The 20,075-nt window shown below is 41.9% G+C and overlaps 1 long non-coding RNA gene across 1 annotated transcript in view; it reads right to left on the minus strand.

Moving 5' to 3' along the window:
- LOC149748034 (uncharacterized) overlaps positions 1-16,749 on the minus strand; it is a 72,012-nt gene extending 55,263 nt beyond the window's left edge. The window contains exon 1 of the long non-coding RNA XR_016394980.1: positions 1-16,749. This exon is cut by the window's left edge and continues 25,742 nt beyond it. This is a non-coding gene — a long non-coding RNA (uncharacterized LOC149748034).
- Positions 16,750-20,075: the final 3,326 nt, after the last annotated feature.

A 20,075-nucleotide genomic window follows, 5' to 3' on the forward strand; every position in this document is an offset into this window, starting at 1 on the left:
AAAAGATAGAATTTGCAAACATTAAACAAGAAAAAAATAGCCATCTTAATGTCAAAGTGAGCAGATTTTAAGGCAAAAAGTACTGCAAGGGATAAAGAGGAACATTTTTTTTCTGTTGACCAACAACCATATATCCATAAAATGACTAAAATTAAGGAGGAAAGCAAAAGAGAATATTGCAAAATGAAAATTCTCATGCATTCCGAGTGAGCATAAATAAGTACACTTGGAAGACATTCTGGTATCACTTACTAAAGATGAAGAGGTACATACCTGCTATGGACTGTATATTTATTTTCCCCTAAAATTCATATGTTAGAAGTCCTAACCCAAATGGGATGGTATTAGGAGGTGGGGCCTTTGGGAGATAACAAGGTCAGGAGAGTGAAGTCCTCGTAATGGGATTAATGCCCCTTGTAAGAAGAGAGACATGAGAGCTTGCTTCCTCTCACTGCTCTCTGCCCTCTGCCCTGTGAGGACACAGCAAGAAGACGGCCACTGGCAAACCAGGAAGTGAGCTCTGACCAGACAGTGGATATGCCGGCGCCTTGATCTTGGACTTCCCAGCCTCCAGAACTATGAGAAATAAATGTTTGTCATTCAAGCCACCCAGTTTATGGTAATTTGTTATAGTGGCTCAAACTGACTAAGATAATACTCTATGACCCAACAAATCCACATATGGATGCAGAAAATTATATAAATATGCATCAGGATTCATATACAAGAATGTTCACAGTAGCATTATTTATCATTTCCCCAAACTGAGGACTCCCAAATTTTTATGGCATTAGAGAAAAAAAGAATACTCGTACAACAGAATATTATAAAGCAATTAAAATTAACAAGTTGTTACATGCAACAACATAAAAAAAGCACACATTTTTACAAATATAATTTTTAGCAAAAGGTACCAGACACAAAAGAATGAGTGATTTCATTTGAAAGCCATCATTACTAAATTATTGCATTTAGAAACACATATGCAGGTGATAAAACTCTAAAGAAAAGCAAGGAAGTGACACTATAAAGTCAGGATAATGATAATCTTTGTGAAGGAGGGATAAAGGAGGTAATAACTGGATGGGAGGAAAAGGGAACTTTTGAGATGCTGAAAATGTTCTATTCCTTGATACAGATGATCACTTTGTAATAATTCACTGGGTTGTACATTTTTGTCTGTTTTGCATTTTATTCTGTTTCTGTATGTGTGCCTTATTTTATTATTTTTTAAAATAAACACCTTCATGAGAATGTGTAGCCTTACCTGATATGATCTGGACTAGGTCAGTGGATCAGTCAATTTAAAGTTCATTAATATAAAAATCATTTAAATAAAGATGCCTCCATACCCTGAACATTTAATTTTCAGTTAAAATTATATGCAATTCGACTCCTAGGTATTTATCTAAAATAAAGAAAAACATATGTCCATAGAAAGACTTATACAAGAACATTCATAGCCACTTTATTCACAATAGCCCCAAACCGGAAACAATACAAATATGCATCAACACAATCTGCAATATATCTATACAATATACTGATAAATTATTTCTGGTGTATCTCTATAAAGAAATACTAGGGCTTCCCTGGTGGCGCAGTGGTTGAGAGTCCGCCTGCCGATGCAGGGGACACGGGTTCGTGCCCTGGTCCGGGAAGATCCCACATGCCGCGGAGCGGCTGGGCCCGTGAGCCATGGCCGCTGAGCCTGCGTGTCCGGAACCTGTGCTCCACAACGGGAGAGGCCACAACAGTGGGAGGCCCGCGTACCGCAAAAAAAAAAAAAAAAAAAAAAAAATACTAGTCTGCAATATAAAGGATTATTTTACTGATTCACCTGACCACATGAGTGAAGCCAGTGATGTGCTGACAAGTGACTCTTCAGGGTAGAGAAAACCCTGATTTGTACTGTTTGCCAATTTCCATGATGTAAACATTCCCACTTGAATATTCCCATTTCGAGTTGACAGTGATTGCAGAGTTGGGAAGAGATGCATACCACTGACTCTCACAACGTGGTTTCAGCTCGCTCACAGCCGGGTGGGTCTCAACCAACGTTATGCTGAGCCAAAGAAGGCCAGACACAAAAGAGTACATACTACACGATTTCATTTCTATGAAGTTCTAGAAAACGAAACTAAATGAAAAAAAAAATTAGAAAAGTGGTCACATCTGGGGATTCCCTGGGAAGGGGCATGAGGGAAGTTTTGAAGGAGATGGAAATGTTCTAGATTGTGGTAAGGGTGTGTATTACAAAAGTCTATCTGTTTGTCAAAATTGCATGGCTAAGATCTGTGCATTTCAAAGTATGTAAATTTTACCTCCAGAAAAGTAAATAAATAAAAGGAACCAAGGAAAAATAATGCGATTGAGTTGAGAGTAGGTGGAAGCATGCGTAACAATACAGGCAAGGCAGAAAGTTGGTAATTATTGAAGCTGCATGACGGGTATATGGAGGTTCGTTTTGTTGTTGTGTTTACTTTGTATGTGGTTAATATTTCTGCAATGAAAAGCTGAAAAATAACACATACAGAGATGAACATAAACGCACCAATTTTTCTGAACTGGCCTTGTCTTTGATCACGGGTCCTCCCCCGGTTTTCTTTGTCTTTGTTGCATAAACTGCCCCATACATTTCTAGTTGTTTTGCCTTAAGACAAAGACACATGTAAAGCCATCATTGTGCGTAATTCTAGATCGTTCTGATTTTTCCTACATACAGTTTTTCCCTTTAACAATTGTCTCATCCATACTTAACTGGACAGGCTTTTTAGTCACCTAAATGCATTGTGCCTTTCCATAATGTAAAAATTTAGTTGCCATAAAATCAATATGCCTCTTTTTTTTTTGCCTTCGCATTTCACCAACTTATATAATTTTTAAAGTATGTAAGTAAAATAATAGCATACCTGGCATATACAAGTTTGAGAACCAAGACAAACTCAAGTAACTAACCCTTGGTAAGCAAACAACTCAACAACTCAACTGATACCAGGGTGCACCAGAACATTCCTCACCACTTCCCAGGTTTGCTAGATTACCTGGCACTCCCTACACCCTCTTTTTTTTTTTTTTTTTTTTTCTTTGCGGTACGCGGGCCTCTCACTGTTGTGGCCTCTCCCGTTGCGGAGCACAGGCTCCAGATGCGCAGGCTCAGCGGCCATGACTCACGGGCCCAGCCGCTCCGCGGCATGTGGGATCTTCCCCGACCGGGGCACGAACCTGCGTCCCCTGCATCGGCAGGCGGACTCTCAACCACTGAGCCACCAGGGAAGCCCCCTACAACCTCTTTTAAATACAAAAACGGATACTTATATGGCTATTCGATTTCTAGACTGTTTCATTGAAATTTAAAAGCCCAAAGTTACCTGAATGATACAAAATGATGCATTTCAACCACAGCTGACTCAAATGTATCATTCTGTCTACCGGAGAATATATTTTGAGTACCCACTTACACATATTCCAGCCTTTCAATAATGGTAGTTCTACCCAGCAGTGACATTTGAGGACAGGAAAAAAAAGAAAGATACACTAGTGACTTATAAACTTGGTATCTCTGCATAAGACATGCCACCAAACTCCCCCAACAGTCTGAAGAAGGGTAGACACTGAAGAATAGAACATACTTTATGATTTAATGAAGTTCTAGAAAACTAATACAAAATGGAACAAATCAGAGTAGCCCCTTGGGGGATGGTGAGTGGTTTGCTGAGAAGGAACATGAGTGAATTTTAAATGTATGCACAGGGCATTCACCCTGAGAGATAGGAACTTTAGACCAACAATCTTACCATACCTTCATAAGAATGTGAGAAAGGAAGAAAACTGGGCACAGCTCTGTCTATTTATCTGTTTATCTAGCCTGAACTCACCTTAGACAGAAGGTTGTTGTCTGCTGCATTGTTTTACTTCCTGGAGAGGAAGTTAGAACATGAATAAAGAATGATTTTTTTTGTTCCATAAGAGGTCATGGTCAGATGTACTCTGGCCAATGGATATCCTTCAGTGGCTAACAATGAGCCTTCCTCTTCGTCCTTTCAAAGTCAAGAGAGCAGAGAGAATAACAGCTCCATGACTGACAGGTCCGTAGAAAAGCTGTGAACACCTGTGTGGGCTGGCCATTAAGGGCCACAGTTCCATTCAGGTGCACCTTTTGGAAAATCTAGGTAATCTGACCTTCTCCATCTCTCTAAATTAAGAACACTTAATCTCATATATAATCATAATAATAGCAATCCTTTATAGAGCTTTCAATTTGCACCAGAGAATAATTGCTTCATATGGATTATATCATTTGACCTTTCCAAAAATCCTGTATGAGAGTTGATATTATTATCCACAGTTTTTAAAAATGGAAAAGTGAGGCTCAGATAGTTTGAATGACTAACCCAAGATTGCCTTGCTAACAAAGAGGTAGAGCCTGGATTCCAACCCATGCAATCTGACTCCAGGGTGCCCGTTATTAACTACTGACAAGTAAATTGATTAATGCACTGTAGAGAGCTGGGGGAAATGTCAGCAAAGTTCGATCTCCTTCCTTAGAGTCAGTATTAGCCAGCAAGTAAAAGATTCAGCTGATGAATTCTGGCCCAAATCTGCCCAGAAACCCAATGTCTCTAAAAGATGATGAAAACAAAATGGTGTGATTACTGTCCCAAGAAACAAGCAGAGGCATTTTTAAATCACAGGATTAAAACTCAAGAAGATTAAGGAGAGTGCTGCAGTTTTTCAGGCAAAGGGAAAAGAAAGGGTAAAAGGTGAGGACTGAATTTTTAAATAACATTCTCCTTTATTTTAGAACACTTTATTTTTGCTCTAGCTTTATGAAAAAAAGGAGACTCGTGTACCATTTCATATTCTTGTAGCTTACATCACACATGACTTGTCAGAACTTAAATGCCTCATACAGTATATATTGGATCAATTTATTTTACAACTTTGATGTTTTCATTTTGTACAAATTCAGATGCATTTGCCTCCTGTCACTGCAGAGAAAGGAACTATTAATAGGAGCAAAACACACCTGCATGTGTATGAGTGTTTATATAGATATAGTATAAATATATATTTCTATCTTATCAAAATACAGACTTCTGACAAGTAAGAAAGAACAGGCTATATTCAAACTATCACCAACAAACACAGTGTTCCATGGTAAATAATAACAAGGACAAAAACTTCTTTGTACAAAGGAACTCCTTGTTTATCACCTTGAGATTCTTTTTCCAAGATCAACTGTATCAAATATTACAAGAGGATAATGACAAAATTAGCCAGATGACCTTGGGCAAGTCACTACAATTCTTCTTATCTTAGGACAAAGGAACTGAGTCAAGGCTCTGACGCTGAGTTCTCCTTCAGTCCTAAGACTGTCTAGGTCTCTGCCACAGCATGGTCGGGGAGAGAGCGGTTCAATGAAAGAAACCTTCCAGGTGCTCATTCTACCTCCTCACTCCATTTCCCCCATTCTGCATGGAGGCACCTACAAAATGGCAGAGGTTGAACTACGTAAGATAATTGATCCCTGATAGTTTGCTGCTAGGATTGCATCTGAGTTTTGAAAAGCCATTAGACATTAGAGGTATGTATTCCAAAGCCCTGTGAGATTCAAACTGTTTGATAAATTTGTAAAAACTGAGCAGGAATAGGAAAAAGCATCTGGGTAACTCTTACAGGAAGGGAATAAACGGGCTCAGTACTCAGCAACAGCTGCAACAACAGAGGGCCTAGCCTTGGTAGGTGGACATGCACAGAACAAGCTGAGCTAGGGCCTGGAATTTCCCGGAATGAAATCTGAGAGCTATTTAGGTTGACCTTCTCTCTCTCAGCACAGTTGACCCTTAAGAAATAAGAGATGACGCATCCCAAAGCACACTAAACTTTACAACAGCAGCTTAAAAAAAAGATTGGGAAATGCATGGGAGTTCTCTTGCAATACTGGAAGAATAAACTGGTTGACTTGACTGCTTTCCGTTTGGGGAAAAAAGCAAAGAGATTATTTCAGAATCATATATGCTGGGGCTGCTGTGGAATGCACAGTTCCCAGAAAACAGATTTATCTGTTGATTATAATCAGGCTTCCTACACTACAGGACCCACTTTTACATAGCAGTCAGGGTTACAATGACATAAAACAGAATGCCATGAACTATAATGAGAAAAGCTGATCTTAAAAAAAAAGAATAATGCAGTGGGGAGAAAGATTGAAATGCTTGGAAAAATACACACAAGCAGGTACAGTATGGATGGGGAAATGTGCTCTTTTTCAATAATGACAGTCTCCTCAATTGTGTTTTCCAGAAAATTGAAGAAAGAATTTTCATAGCAGGGAAATCATGTAAGTGGCACTACCTCCTGGGCAAGTATGCAAGAATTCACCTTAAAAGGTTCCTCTAAAGTAGGTTTCCCATGTGGAAAGCAAGGCTATTATGAGGTATAGCCCCTAAGATTACCCACTTCCATCTGGCCTAATATGATGGGGTTTAGGGTAGGGAATAGAGGGGCACCTAGACATACCTGTCCTGGATAAGGTTCCTCTTCCGGCTGTGACTGTGTCAATTCACTTAGCCCTCCCTTTACTCTGTTGGATCCTAATAGCATATACCTACATCACTTTGTAAAAACTATGCCTCACATTCACAAGCACACAAGAAATAAGTGCAGTCCCAAGGACCATCTGGCAGGAAGTGCTGGGAAATGTAACACTCCACAACGGTTCAATGGGGAGAAACCTTAGAAGCCATCTAGGCCCTTAGCTTCCATAGGTTGGCTTGAGCACTGTGTTCTTTGTAAAGCAATGATCAGAGCAAACAGAGATCAGGGATAGCGCCGATTCTACATCACTAGTAGGATGTCTATAGACACGATGATTTTATAAACTATCTTACACTGAGTGCGGCAACACAAATAAAAGAATGGCAACGCTCTGAAAGAGTTGTCCGTAATCAATATCCTCTTCTCCCATCCTCTCCAATCCACTCCGGTAAGTCTTTGGCCCCAACACTAACAACTGCCCTTATCACGGGCTCTGGTAGTCATGCGGCCAAATCCACGCCCAGCTCTTAATCTTCATCTTACTTGACCTATGAGCAGTATTTGGCATAGTTGGTCACTCCCTCCTTGAAACACTTTCTTTACTCGGATGTGGAACATCACACTCTCTTGCTTCTTCTCCTGCCTCAGTGGCTAGTCCTTCTTATCGTCCCTCTATCTTTCTCCATCTGATCAGCCTCTAAACACTGAAGTGAATTTGGTAAGAGTTCTCTATAATTCATTGTACGGGATCTCAGTAATTCATCGGCTTAAGGCAAAACAAACAAAAAGAAAATCACTAAATATATGTAAATGGGGTGTACAGGGAAAACATTTCTTAGCAGGAGGTCCTCTCAGCAACTGCCTCTGAAATACCAGTCATGGGTGGACTCTGTGCCCTCAAGTCTCCAGAAAAACAAGCTGCTACCATGCTTTTGTTACTTCTGCAGTATAGAAAGCAGAGCAAATGCCCTTCATCTTATTCAAATGCTGAAACTTCACCATAGGATGGCCATGGAGTCTGGAAACACAGGTACACGTTTGCCCCATTTAAGTGACTAAATAATGCCTGTAGCTGATGGGCGTCCAGAGTGATTCTATCAGGATGGCGCACCACCCCGCTGTGCCAAAGTGGTAGGGTTGGAAGTCTGGTTAGAGACCGATGCAAAAGCTGCGTGATGCACCATGGTCAATGCAGCTTTGCGCAGCACGGTCAACTATACATTGTGAGTGAGGGATGACATAGTGACATACCACATATTTTACGGTAATATCCATAAACTACTTATCATGTGTATTTTCCTATGTTTCTAAGATCTTACCCTCACCTTGTATGTTATAGACTGAATGTTTGTGTCTCCCCAAAATCCATGTGCTGAAATCCTAATCCCCAATGTGATGGTATAAACAGGTGGAGGCCTTCAGGGTAATTAGTTTATAAGAGTGGAACCTTCATGAATGGGATTTGTGACCTTAGAGAAGAGGTCCCTTGCCTTTTCCTCCCTGTGAGGATCAACTGTGAACCGAAAGTAGGCTCTCGCCAGACACTGAATCCATCAGCATCTTGATCTTGGACCTGCCAGCCTCCAGAACTATGAGAAATAAATTGCTGTCATTTATAAGCCACCCAGTCTACGGCATTTTGTTATAGTAGCCCACATAGATTAAGACACTGGAGAATCCAGGCACGGTGATAAATGTGTCCGGACCTGTTCTGGGCCTCCAGTTCAAAACGCTTACTGACAATACGGGCAGGGTCCTTAGCTCCTGAAAAAGAAAGGAGGTTTGACCTCTACAAAGCTGCCCAAATAATGAACAAGGAAATTAAACTCGTGTAGTCCTCGCTGTCCTATAGGCATAGCTCCAGCAACTTTCACACATCTACTCCATCTAACGCTTACACACTCTAAAGCCAGAGACAGTGCTTAATCCTCAATATGGCCATATGAAGTGAATACTAACACTTTCTTAGGCTCCAAGAGGCTGAGGAACTAGGATTTAAACTCATTTCCTCTGCTTCTAAAAAGAACTGTCTCTCCTCCATGCCACACTATTTGTTCCAATTTTACACATGAGTCAACAGGGACTCTAAGAGGTTAACAAGTTTGCCTAATATCACATAGCTAATATACGGCAAAGCTGAAATTCAAACTTGGGTTTTTCTAACTTTAGAGTCCCCTGTTCTTTCCACTGTATAGCAGAACAGTTACATATCTTTCTTAAACCAGGGATAAAGAGAGAAGATAAAAGTAAGTCAGGAAGGAATATGGCATCTGAATCTTCATGCTGGACAAGAATGAGTTCAACACGTTAAAGAAACTAGCAGATTTCAGAACATTTGTTATTCTGTATTTGTACAGCTTTGGGTAGTTGAGTTGGAACTTTTCTCTGTTCTAAAGCCAACCTGCAAAGTTCCCCCTCCAGTCAACTCAGAAACTTACGCTGTTGGTCACAAGTAGGACCAGGGAGAGAGTACAAGTCAGTACACTAGTAACACTGCCAGAAAAACAAAGTTTGAGCATATGCCCTATAGCCAGTAGGTCAGAGCCACTAGTTTCGTATTATAATCCAAGGAGAGCCTTCTATATTGAGCAGAGGAACAAACAACATGAGCTTCATCTGTGGATTCTATCACATGCAAAGCTCTAGGATATGTAATAGAACCACCAGAGCCTATAAAGAACACACTCCTTGGTGCTGCCCCTCCAGGGATTCCTGTTTCCCCCCACCTTCCCCTCCTCTCACCAGGGGGGCACAGAGCTCTCTGGGATGTGAACTTGATCCAGCTGGAGATACACAATAGAAAACTGGGCCACTGAACCATAATATTACAGCAGCACTAAAAGTGATCAGTCCTTTTCTTCAAAAACTAGGAGTTCAGATCAAAATTTTCTTAATGAAGTGTAGTTGATTTACAATACTGTGTTAGTTCCAGGTGTACTGCATAGTGATTTAGTTATTTTTTTCCGATTATATTCCATTATAGGTTATTACAAGATATTGAATCTAATTCCCTGTGCTGTACAGTAAATCCTTGTTGCTTACCTATTTTATGTATAGTAGTTTGTATCTGTTAATCCCATACTCCTAATTCAGACCAAATTTTTTAATGATGAGTTACTTCAGAAAAGTACTTTTTTAAAAAAGAAAAAAGAGCTAAGGTTTTAAGTCTAGTAGAACCTCTGTTAGATTGAAAGTGTCCGTTCTCTGTGCAGCTCTTATACTATTTAATGAAAAGAGGTCAAGACACAGATGAGTGTCTTTGTGGAACAGAGGGTACAGCGAGGTACTAGCCTTTATTTTTACATGTTCATAAAAATCACAAGTGACTTTTTTTAGAAAGTTACAACAAAATAGTGCAGGAAATAGTACATAAAACTGTCTTCCTTTTAGGGAGGAGAGCTAGGAAAGTAATGCATCCCCTTTGGAAGATTTCACTGGGAGAACAAAAGCAGCTCTGTGTGCACTTTATTTCCAGGTGACTGCAATTATACTGACTCATTCTTCTGCCCTAAAAAAGGCTGGTCTCTGAGAAAGAATGACTGGCTCCCTTGGTTAGATGTCCTGGCAGCGGGGGCCTAGGGGGAGTCTTGGGTACTTTTTCACACCCAGTGCATGTGAGGCCAGTTTTCTAAAAATAAGTATTAGTTACCTGCTCTGGGAATCAGGGTTGTTTTAGCCCTTAGGTCCTATAACCTAATAGACACGACCCTTGCTTCCTGCCTTTCCATCTTAATACATATATTTGCACATGCCCACTGGCAGCCAAGAGTTGATCTCTACTTTCTCCAAAGGGCTTGGTTATCTGGATAAACATTCCAAATGCTGATGGGAACTGCACATCCTAACTTTCTGTCTCTGGCCTGCCTACTACTGTGGCATGGGTGTATTTAATGCTCTGGCTGTCTTTCCCTACCCTGAGTTGCTATCCAAACCACAGTACCTAATAATGCCGGAAAGAATCATCAATTCTATATATATCCGCAAGAATGAGCTCATGTGTAAACAAAGGAAAGAAGGCACCACAAATCTCCAAACTGCCAATGGTTTGGTCTAGCAATGCCTTAAAATGTCTCAAAGTACATGGGAAATATGTCTGTGGACATTAGACATCGAGTCCAGTGAATCAGTCACCTACTTATTCAAGAAACACACCCTACTTTAGTGCTTGGCACATCTATACGTGCTACATATTTCCTGGCTCAGATGCTCTCTGCTGACTAGAGGTCAGCTGGACAAATGTATTTGTGTATGTGGGCACTGGCTCCTTCCTCAAGGATCACTGTCTGAGCCTTCACTTTAATTACAAGGAAATGATCAAACTAGTCAGGATCACGGTCTGTCGCCTCAGTGTGAAAAGGGCAACCCCTCCTTCTGGAATGTGGAAATTGAAGTTAGCTCCATCACTAATTGAATCAAACCGACCACTAGAGCTGAATTATCTGCTTACAAAAAACTCTTGCTCTTCTAGCCACGTGGAGGGAGAAAAGGACCCTCTGCTCCAGGCAACTCAGACACATCTTATTCCAGCAGAGAAAAGGAAAGGTATTCTCTGCAAAACTGAATGTCCAGAACGTCACTTTTTTTTTTTTTTAGGCGGTACGCGGGCCTCTCACTATTGTGGCCTCTCCCGTTGCGGAGCACAGGCTCCGGACACGCAGGCTCAGTGGCCATGGCTTGCGGGCCCAGCCGCTCCGCGGCACGTGGGATCTTCCCGGACCGGGGCACGAACCCGTGTTCCCTGCATCGGCAGGCAGATTGTCAACCACTGCGCCACCAGGGAAGCCCCCAGAATGTCACTTTGAAATGACTTAGGGAGGATGGGCTGACGCATGCTCTGCTCGGAAGGAAAACATGAGCTGTATTGTCTAGAGGCAAGTACTTCCTACCTATATTTTCAAATGACCTCCCTTCTTGACTCTGATTTTCCACCAAGCTCCCCGGTTTCTTTTGTCTGGTCAACAAAAATAGCAGCCAATGCTAAGATTAGGACCTGAAAACGAAAACTGAAAACAAAGGGGAGTTGAAAGTTGAACCTTAGAACTTGTCTATTTGTCCTTCTTCACATGCAGCATTTTCCCCCTCATGCCATAGTTCTTTGTATTATATGACAATATACCAGCTTCTCAAAATGCTGATTGTTATAGGCAGACAAATGTCATCAATTAACCAGGTAATAGGCAACTGGTTTTATTTTTTAACATCAGTGGATGGTTTTTATTTTCTTTTTAACATCAGTGGAATTTGGACAGAATTAATTAATACGGTATCGATACTTCAGGGTTTTTTTAGGTGTCTACAAGACAACTTGCTAGGGAGTGTTCAGAGGAAACACATTTATTATTTGGTCCCTCATTTTCTGGTAAAGGAAAGACTGGAGAATTTCAAGTCATAATTCAATTCTAACTTTTGCTTAATTTATCTTCGGAGCTCATGGCTAACTCCCCTTATAGTTTCAGCCTTTCTATATGAGGATTTAACTGGAACCCCATAATCTATACTGTCATTTGTACTTCCTGTCTCAATAGTCTCACCTTGAAACTGGGCAAGTTCCCAAGGATACAATAAGTCAAAGTCAAGTTGAACTACTTTTCAAAGGCTCTTTTGGTGCCCTTTTCTAACCAAGGGACCTTTATTTACCTTGACTCATAGTTCCAGGGGCTTAGAAAAAATAAGCCTTAAAAATAAGCCTTGCTGCTAATGCTGCTAATACACAATAACCCCTTTTCAAATTGCCTAAATGTTAAACAAATGCCATTCATAATTAACTGAAAATTATCAAATACCAGATCTGTAGCAGTTGATAGCTATCTTTTTGACTTTGTTTCAAAAAGTTGGTTGTTTGGCAAACAGAAAAAAAACAAAAGAGCAGCACTTTTTTTGGTTTTAATCTAAGAGCTATGAAGGGATGGAATATGCAGGAGACTCTAGCGTATTTTCTACTTATTTGTTGAGTGGCCTTAACCTCTTTAAGCTTTCATTTCTGCATCTATAAAATAGGGATAATCTACTTTATGAGATATGAAAAACACGCCTGGCACATAAAAAACACTGATTAGACAATCGTAATTATTACAAAGGTGTTTTAGGCCATCATTTCCAGATACTACCGGGCCCAGGGAGTAGAAAATGCAAACTGCCTGTTCCTTTAAGGGCTGATGAAACACCAGCCAAACAGGAGCACTGTTCTGCCATCTTTGTCTTCTTTGCTGGCTCCATTCTCCCCCTAACCTACACCCCATCAGATATCTCCCACCTGTCACCCAGCTGCCTCTGAGCTACCATCAGGGCCACAGCTTCTAGTCTCTCCTACAGGTATTCCTGCTTTTCAAAAGGTTGTGCTAGGGGCTTCCCTCGCGGCGCAGTGGTTGAGAGTCCGCCTACCGATGCCGGGGACGCGGGTTCGTGCCCCGGTCCGGGAAGATCCCACATGCCGCGGAGCGGCTGAGCCCGTGAGCCTTGGCCGCTGAGCCTGCGCGTCCGGAGCCTGTGCTCCGCAACGGGAAAAGCCACAACGGTGAGAGGCCCGCGTACCGCAAAAAAAAGAAAACAATTTTGTTTTATACCACTTCACTTTTACGAAAGACCTACTTTAGTACCCGTTTTCCTAACCGAAAGAAATCTGAAGAGGATTTTCCCTTTGCACAACAAGGTGAAAATCGAGGAGCATTCAGTGTTTGTTTTGCAGGGAGCCGTTAGAGAGGCAGTGCGGTGAGAGTAGCACCACAAAACTCCTTCCCCAGGAACTACACTCACCATCTCAGCATCAGGCTGCCATAGCTTTGAACTGTGTCTGTGAGCATCTGTGCTATATCTCGATTTATTTTGTGCATCCGTTAGCAAGATGTGTCCTAAGGTAATTGCTATTTCGATTCACACCATTTTGGTTCACAAAAGGTTTCACAGGAATTTTCTACTTGCAGGTAACAGAAGGAACCTGTATTTCTTTTTCCCCTTTCCTTCTTTCTTTTGCTTCCGTCTCCTGTTTTCCTTGACTTCTCTGCAGATAGACATCACTAATTAGCATGTGCTTTACCTTCTCTTCCTTCTAGTCAAAAAATAGACCAATCATGGCACATTGGCCTTTGGTTCTTCTGCACTATTTTCATGCTAGTTGTTTAAAAGCGCTTTATTCCTACTACAAATGACTCTGTTTCTTTTTCTAATCAGAATGCTTGAGGGTGAAAACACATCTGATCACTAGTTGCCTGAGGCTTTGCTGTGTCGAATGCAAAAAGTTATAAGCCAGCTAGCTACTCACTTCGATCATTTGCCCTCACTGAATGCTGCCTGTGTGCCCGGTATTATGCCGAGTACTTTACTTGCAGTATCTCATTTACTTATCGCAGTCCCAAGAGATGGTGATGGTGATGATTCCTATTTCACGGAAAAAGAATCTGAAGCTCAGGGAGGTCATCCAGCTGTTATGTGGCTAAGGATACAATCACAGATCAGTCTTGATTGACACTCAGTCCTAACTCTATATACTATATATTTCATACAAGTTTGCCAGTAGGAAGGCTTCTAGGCTTATGCAGTTTCAAATCAGAGAATTCTCAACTGGGATCCTTTCTTTAGAGAAACAATATTCCATCTAAGAAAATGGATATAGACGAAAACAAAGTCTGCCTTTCCCCTCCTATTGAACTGTGTCATCCATCTCCAATTAAAGACAACCACAAACATCTAACCAAAAGTTTATTTCAAGACCTTACCTATGGGTCATAAACCTTTGAATTCCCAAATCCATACGTACACCAAGTATAGTACATATCTGTTCTCTGAATAAAAAACCTAAGTAGGGACTGTTGAGATGAATAATAATACAAATGGATTTAAAACACGTACTGAATTCATAGTCACTTAGTCCCTTTTAACCATTTTGTATTTTCTCTATCAATGGATGACTAAAGTCATCATATGAATATCTGATAACATATTTTACCTTAAAAGTATTTACACTTTAAAAAGGGGCAAAGGGAAATCCAGATATGATTGGATTTGGGGCTTACTTTGTAATTTTGAAAGGCCAAGTTGTCCCAGCGGCCTGAAAGTATGTCTGGGTCTCTACATTTTGACATCAACTCACTGCTTTGTGGGTGCGGTAGAGCTTAGTTGCACAGAATGCTGGTGCTAGAATCATAGTTATGACACTAATGAACTCTGTCATCTTTGTCAACGTACTTAACTTCTCTGTTCCTCAGATCTCTCTTCGGTAAAATGTAGGTAATAACAATGTCTGTCTGTTGTTGGAATTTTAAAAAGTATCCTCTGTGACGCTCTTAGAACAGTGTGGGGCACAGAGTGAATTTTCAGTCAGCGTTTGTTTCTTGTTTGGTGCTCTTGATAGAAACAAATCCAGTCACATTAAGGGCTCACAGTCTGAACAGCAGGGTTACCCCACTTTGGTTATGAGCAGAATCCGAGATTTAACCTAGCCCCACTCCCCTCCCCTCAGCACTCCTGATTCCTCTTACTGTACTTCACTTTTTTCTTTTTGTGTGACACATCAGATTCTAACATACGATATACTTTATTTAGTTATTGTGCTTACTGCTTATTAACTGTCTCCTCAGTAGATGGTAAGCTCCACAAGGGCGGAAATATTTATTTTTTCCACTACCATATTCCAAATGCATAGAATAGAGCATGGCACAGAGGGATTACTCAATAAATGTTGGTTAAAAATGAATAAATATAAAGACAGTTTGCCTGTCTTTCTCAAAATTCCTCCCATCTCCCACTTTTCTCTAGCCTCATTTCCCTTTCAAACTCTTTTCCCCAATGAACAATAATAATATAATGGCTAAGATTTACTGAGTACTTCCCAAATTCCAGGTACAATGGCCAGCATGACAAATGCATTATCTCATTTAATCCTGTTAAAAAGCAGACAGCAGATCCAAAATGGAGTCCCTTGTGCTTAATACCTAACCTAATTGCAGTCTCAACCCCCCAGGAATGTAACCTTTAACCAGTCAAGCTGGAATCACCTGGTCAGCTCTAAAAGAGGTAATCCGGCCCATGGGCCCTTCTGTTCCCCTTAGGAGGGCAACCTTGCCTGAAACAATCCATTCTTTGCTAATAATTTCCTTTTCCTCCCCCTTTCCACAAAACCTTTCCTTTTCTACAGCCCAGTGAAGCTCTTTTCTAGTTGCCAGATGGATGCTGCCCAATTCATGATTGTTTAATAAAGTCAACTTGATCCTTAAATTTACTCAGTTGAATTTTTGTTATTTAACAATCCTATGGAATAAGTCCTGTCATTCCCCTGACATTACAGAGATTCAGAGAGGTTGAGGCACTTATCTGAGGTCATACAGCTAGTTTAAATGAGGAACCGGTTTAGAGCCCTGGGCAGCCTTACTGTGGCATCTGAGTTCTTAACCGTGGCACTGCAGTCTGTGAATATGACTGTGGGCCTGGCACAGGGTTCTTTCCTACGAATGATGGAATCCGAGTTCAAAATCCAAAAAGACCTGGTCCCATAGGAGATGCTTTATCTGCACACACCAAGAGCAGAATCCCCACAGAGTCAGTAAAGTGAAGCTGAGGCTGACTTTGTTTACTGGCAGGCTAACGTAGCATTCTATGGTAACAATGTTCCTATCTTCCATTTCATTGCATTCACTTCATCACTGTGAACAACACGTCCCAGCCTGCGCTAATCTACTAACCTAACCCCATAGTAATGATCAAATGAAATCCTGCCATACACGAAGCCCTGAATTTTCAGCAGCAATTACCACTCAATATTAATTAATTTCAATGATCCATGAAGATTTGGCTTTGCAAGGAGTTTGACGTATAAGATTCCATAAGAATATGTCTTTGAGCTATTGGCATAATTACTTCCACTGTCAGTGAAGGAAAAGCCTTGGGATTTGCAAATAAGACTTGGAATTTAAGCATTTCCCCGTTTCTGTGGCAACAGTGGCCTCAATGACAACCAGTCAGGGCATGGAGTTACTGAACTCCTGTTCCCCTTGTCTAGCCTTGGGCACCTCCTTCGCTCCGAGCAGAATTGTTTAGTACATCTAAGAATATGCTCATCTTCCAGGTCTGTGCAGGATTCAACAACACAAGGTGGCATGTATTAGAGTGGTATCCTGGAGCTCCCAGGCAATGAGACTTGATAAAGGATACACCAGAGTGGTATCCTAGGGCTCCCAGGCAATGAGACTTGATAAAGGATACACCAGAGTGGTATCCTAGGGCTCCCAGGCAATGAGACTTGATAAAGGATACACCAGAGTGGTATCCTAGGGCTCCCAGGCAATGAGACTTGATAAAGGATACACCAGAGTGGTATCCTAGGGCTCCCAGGCAATGAGACTTGATAAAGGATACACCAGAGTGGTATCCTAGGGCTCCCAGGCAATGAGACTTGATAAAGGATACACCAGAGTGGTATCCTAGGGCTCCCAGGCAATGAGACTTGATAAAGGATACACCAGAGTGGTATCCTAGGGCTCCCAGGCAATGAGACTTGATAAAGGATACACCAGAGTGGTATCCTAGGGCTCCCAGGCAATGAGACTTGATAAAGGATACACCAGAGTGGTATCCTAGGGCTCCCAGGCAATGAGACTTGATAAAGGATACACCAGAGTGGTATCCTAGGGCTCCCAGGCAATGAGACTTGATAAAGGATACACCAGAGTGGTATCCTAGGGCTCCCAGGCAATGAGACTTGATAAAGGATACACCAGAGTGGTATCCTAGGGCTCCCAGGCAATGAGACTTGATAAAGGATACACCAGAGTGGTATCCTAGGGCTCCCAGGCAATGAGACTTGATAAAGGATACACCAGAGTGGTATCCTAGGGCTCCCAGGCAATGAGACTTGATAAAGGATACACCAGAGTGGTATCCTAGGGCTCCCAGGCAATGAGACTTGATAAAGGATACACCAGAGTGGTATCCTAGGGCTCCCAGGCAATGAGACTTGATAAAGGATACACCAGAGTGGTATCCTAGGGCTCCCAGGCAATGAGACTTGATAAAGGATACACCAGAGTGGTATCCTAGGGCTCCCAGGCAATGAGACTTGATAAAGGATACACCAGAGTGGTATCCTAGGGCTCCCAGGCAATGAGACTTGATAAAGGATACACCAGAGTGGTATCCTAGGGCTCCCAGGCAATGAGACTTGATAAAGGATACACCAGAGTGGTATCCTAGGGCTCCCAGGCAATGAGACTTGATAAAGGATACACCAGAGTGGTATCCTAGGGCTCCCAGGCAATGAGACTTGATAAAGGATACACCAGAGTGGTATCCTAGGGCTCCCAGGCAATGAGACTTGATAAAGGATACACCAGAGTGGTATCCTAGGGCTCCCAGGCAATGAGACTTGATAAAGGATACACCAGAGTGGTATCCTAGGGCTCCCAGGCAATGAGACTTGATAAAGGATACACCAGAGTGGTATCCTAGGGCTCCCAGGCAATGAGACTTGATAAAGGATACACCAGAGTGGTATCCTAGGGCTCCCAGGCAATGAGACTTGATAAAGGATACACCAGAGTGGTATCCTAGGGCTCCCAGGCAATGAGACTTGATAAAGGATACACCAGAGTGGTATCCTAGGGCTCCCAGGCAATGAGACTTGATAAAGGATACACCAGAGTGGTATCCTAGGGCTCCCAGGCAATGAGACTTGATAAAGGATACACCAGAGTGGTATCCTAGGGCTCCCAGGCAATGAGACTTGATAAAGGATACACCAGAGTGGTATCCTAGGGCTCCCAGGCAATGAGACTTGATAAAGGATACACCAGAGTGGTATCCTAGGGCTCCCAGGCAATGAGACTTGATAAAGGATACACCAGAGTGGAATCCTAGGGCTCCCAGGCAATGAGACTTGATAAAGGATACACCAGAGTGGTATCCTAGGGCTCCCAGGCAATGAGACTTGATAAAGGATACACCAGAGTGGTATCCTAGGGCTCCCAGGCAATGAGACTTGATAAAGGATACACCAGAGTGGTATCCTAGGGCTCCCAGGCAATGAGACTTGATAAAGGATACACCAGAGAGGAAGTGATGGGGTTGAAGTTAGGTGGTGAGAGTTGCAACAGCTAACAATCAAAAATGACCCAGGGAGACCCAGACGCAGCTAGCCATCTATCTCTATTTGCTTATGACCTAATAGCAGTGCTCGACAGAGACGGGATGTGATCACCAACACGCTACTTGGTGGAACAGGGGAAGCTGGGTGGGACCTGAGCTGCATAAAAGTCCTCTCTGCCATTATCTTCCCATCCTTCCTTTAATCCAACAGATTTTAAATATCCATTCAATGGAAAAGTGCCCTTTTAAAGAGTAATTCCTCTGTTCATGACTTACCTATCTTACTAGTAAATCAAACTCATTTCAGGGGTAAATAACTCCCTTGATTATTGAATAATAATAGATGAATTGGTATTTCCATGAATGAAAGCTGGAATTAAAAAAGAATAAACCAGGGCTTCCCTGGTGGCACAGTGGTTAAAAATCCGCCTGCCAATGCAGGGGACACGGGTTCAAGCCCCAGTCCGGAAAGATCCCATGTGCCAAGGAGCAAATAAGCCCGTGCGCCACAACTACTGAGCCTGTGCTCTGGAGCCCTCGAGCCACAACTACTGAAGACAGTGTGCCACAACTACTGAAGCCCGCGTGCCTAGAGCCCGTGCTCCACAACAGGAGAAGCCACCGCAATGAGAGGCCCGTGCACCGCAACGAAGAGTAGCCCCCGCTCGCCGTAACTAGAGAAAGCCCACCTGCAGCAACAAAGACCCAACACAGCCAAAAATAAATAAATAAATAAATTTATTAAAAAAGAACAAAACGGTGCTGCTGAGTGAAAATTTACCAAAACTGCTGTTTGGCAAATATACAGTCGCTTAAATGACCTGCATCAGAAGAATAACTTTTTTTTTTTTTTTTGGCAGCAGGATGGCTAAATAAAGAGAAAAATGCAGTAGTCTGATATACTTTAGTACTTGTTCGAGCTGTGTGAAATGGCAGAGCAGGGGAGCTGCTTTTTAGTCATCTTAGAGGAAACCAATATTTTTCCTTCTACGCTCCTAAAGATGCATGTACCTTACCTGAGGGGTGTTAATCATTGGAAGGATGGACGGATAAATCAATTCATTCAATGAGTATTTATTGAGTACTTATTATGCACCAGATACTGGTAAACACAGTGATCAAAAACAGATAGAAATCCCTGTACTCATGGAGCATACATTCTAGTGGAATAACAACTAGATGTCTGAATAAATTCTAAATGGATATGGGAGCTCCTAAGTCCCCATCATATTGCTTCACAGGCCATAAGAGTGCATTTACCGTAACGTGTAGACCCAAAAGGATTAGTAGCCTGATGCGACAGTTACTGCTGACCATGCGATGAAACTGCCCTTTATACTGATGAATGCCAGATCCCATAGATGGAGTTCAAGGTGAAAGCTAAGGGAAGATGTTACAGTGAAAAGGGCATCTGTTCCTTCTCTAAAAAGGAGCATGTGTGCTCTGAGCTAAAATGTGATTGA

This window comes from Delphinapterus leucas, chromosome 11 (genome assembly GCF_059928025.1).
Source record: "Delphinapterus leucas isolate spDelLeu-1000000601 "Yukka" chromosome 11, BTC_Dleu_Yukka2, whole genome shotgun sequence".
Taxonomy (NCBI): Eukaryota; Metazoa; Chordata; class Mammalia; order Artiodactyla; family Monodontidae; genus Delphinapterus; species Delphinapterus leucas.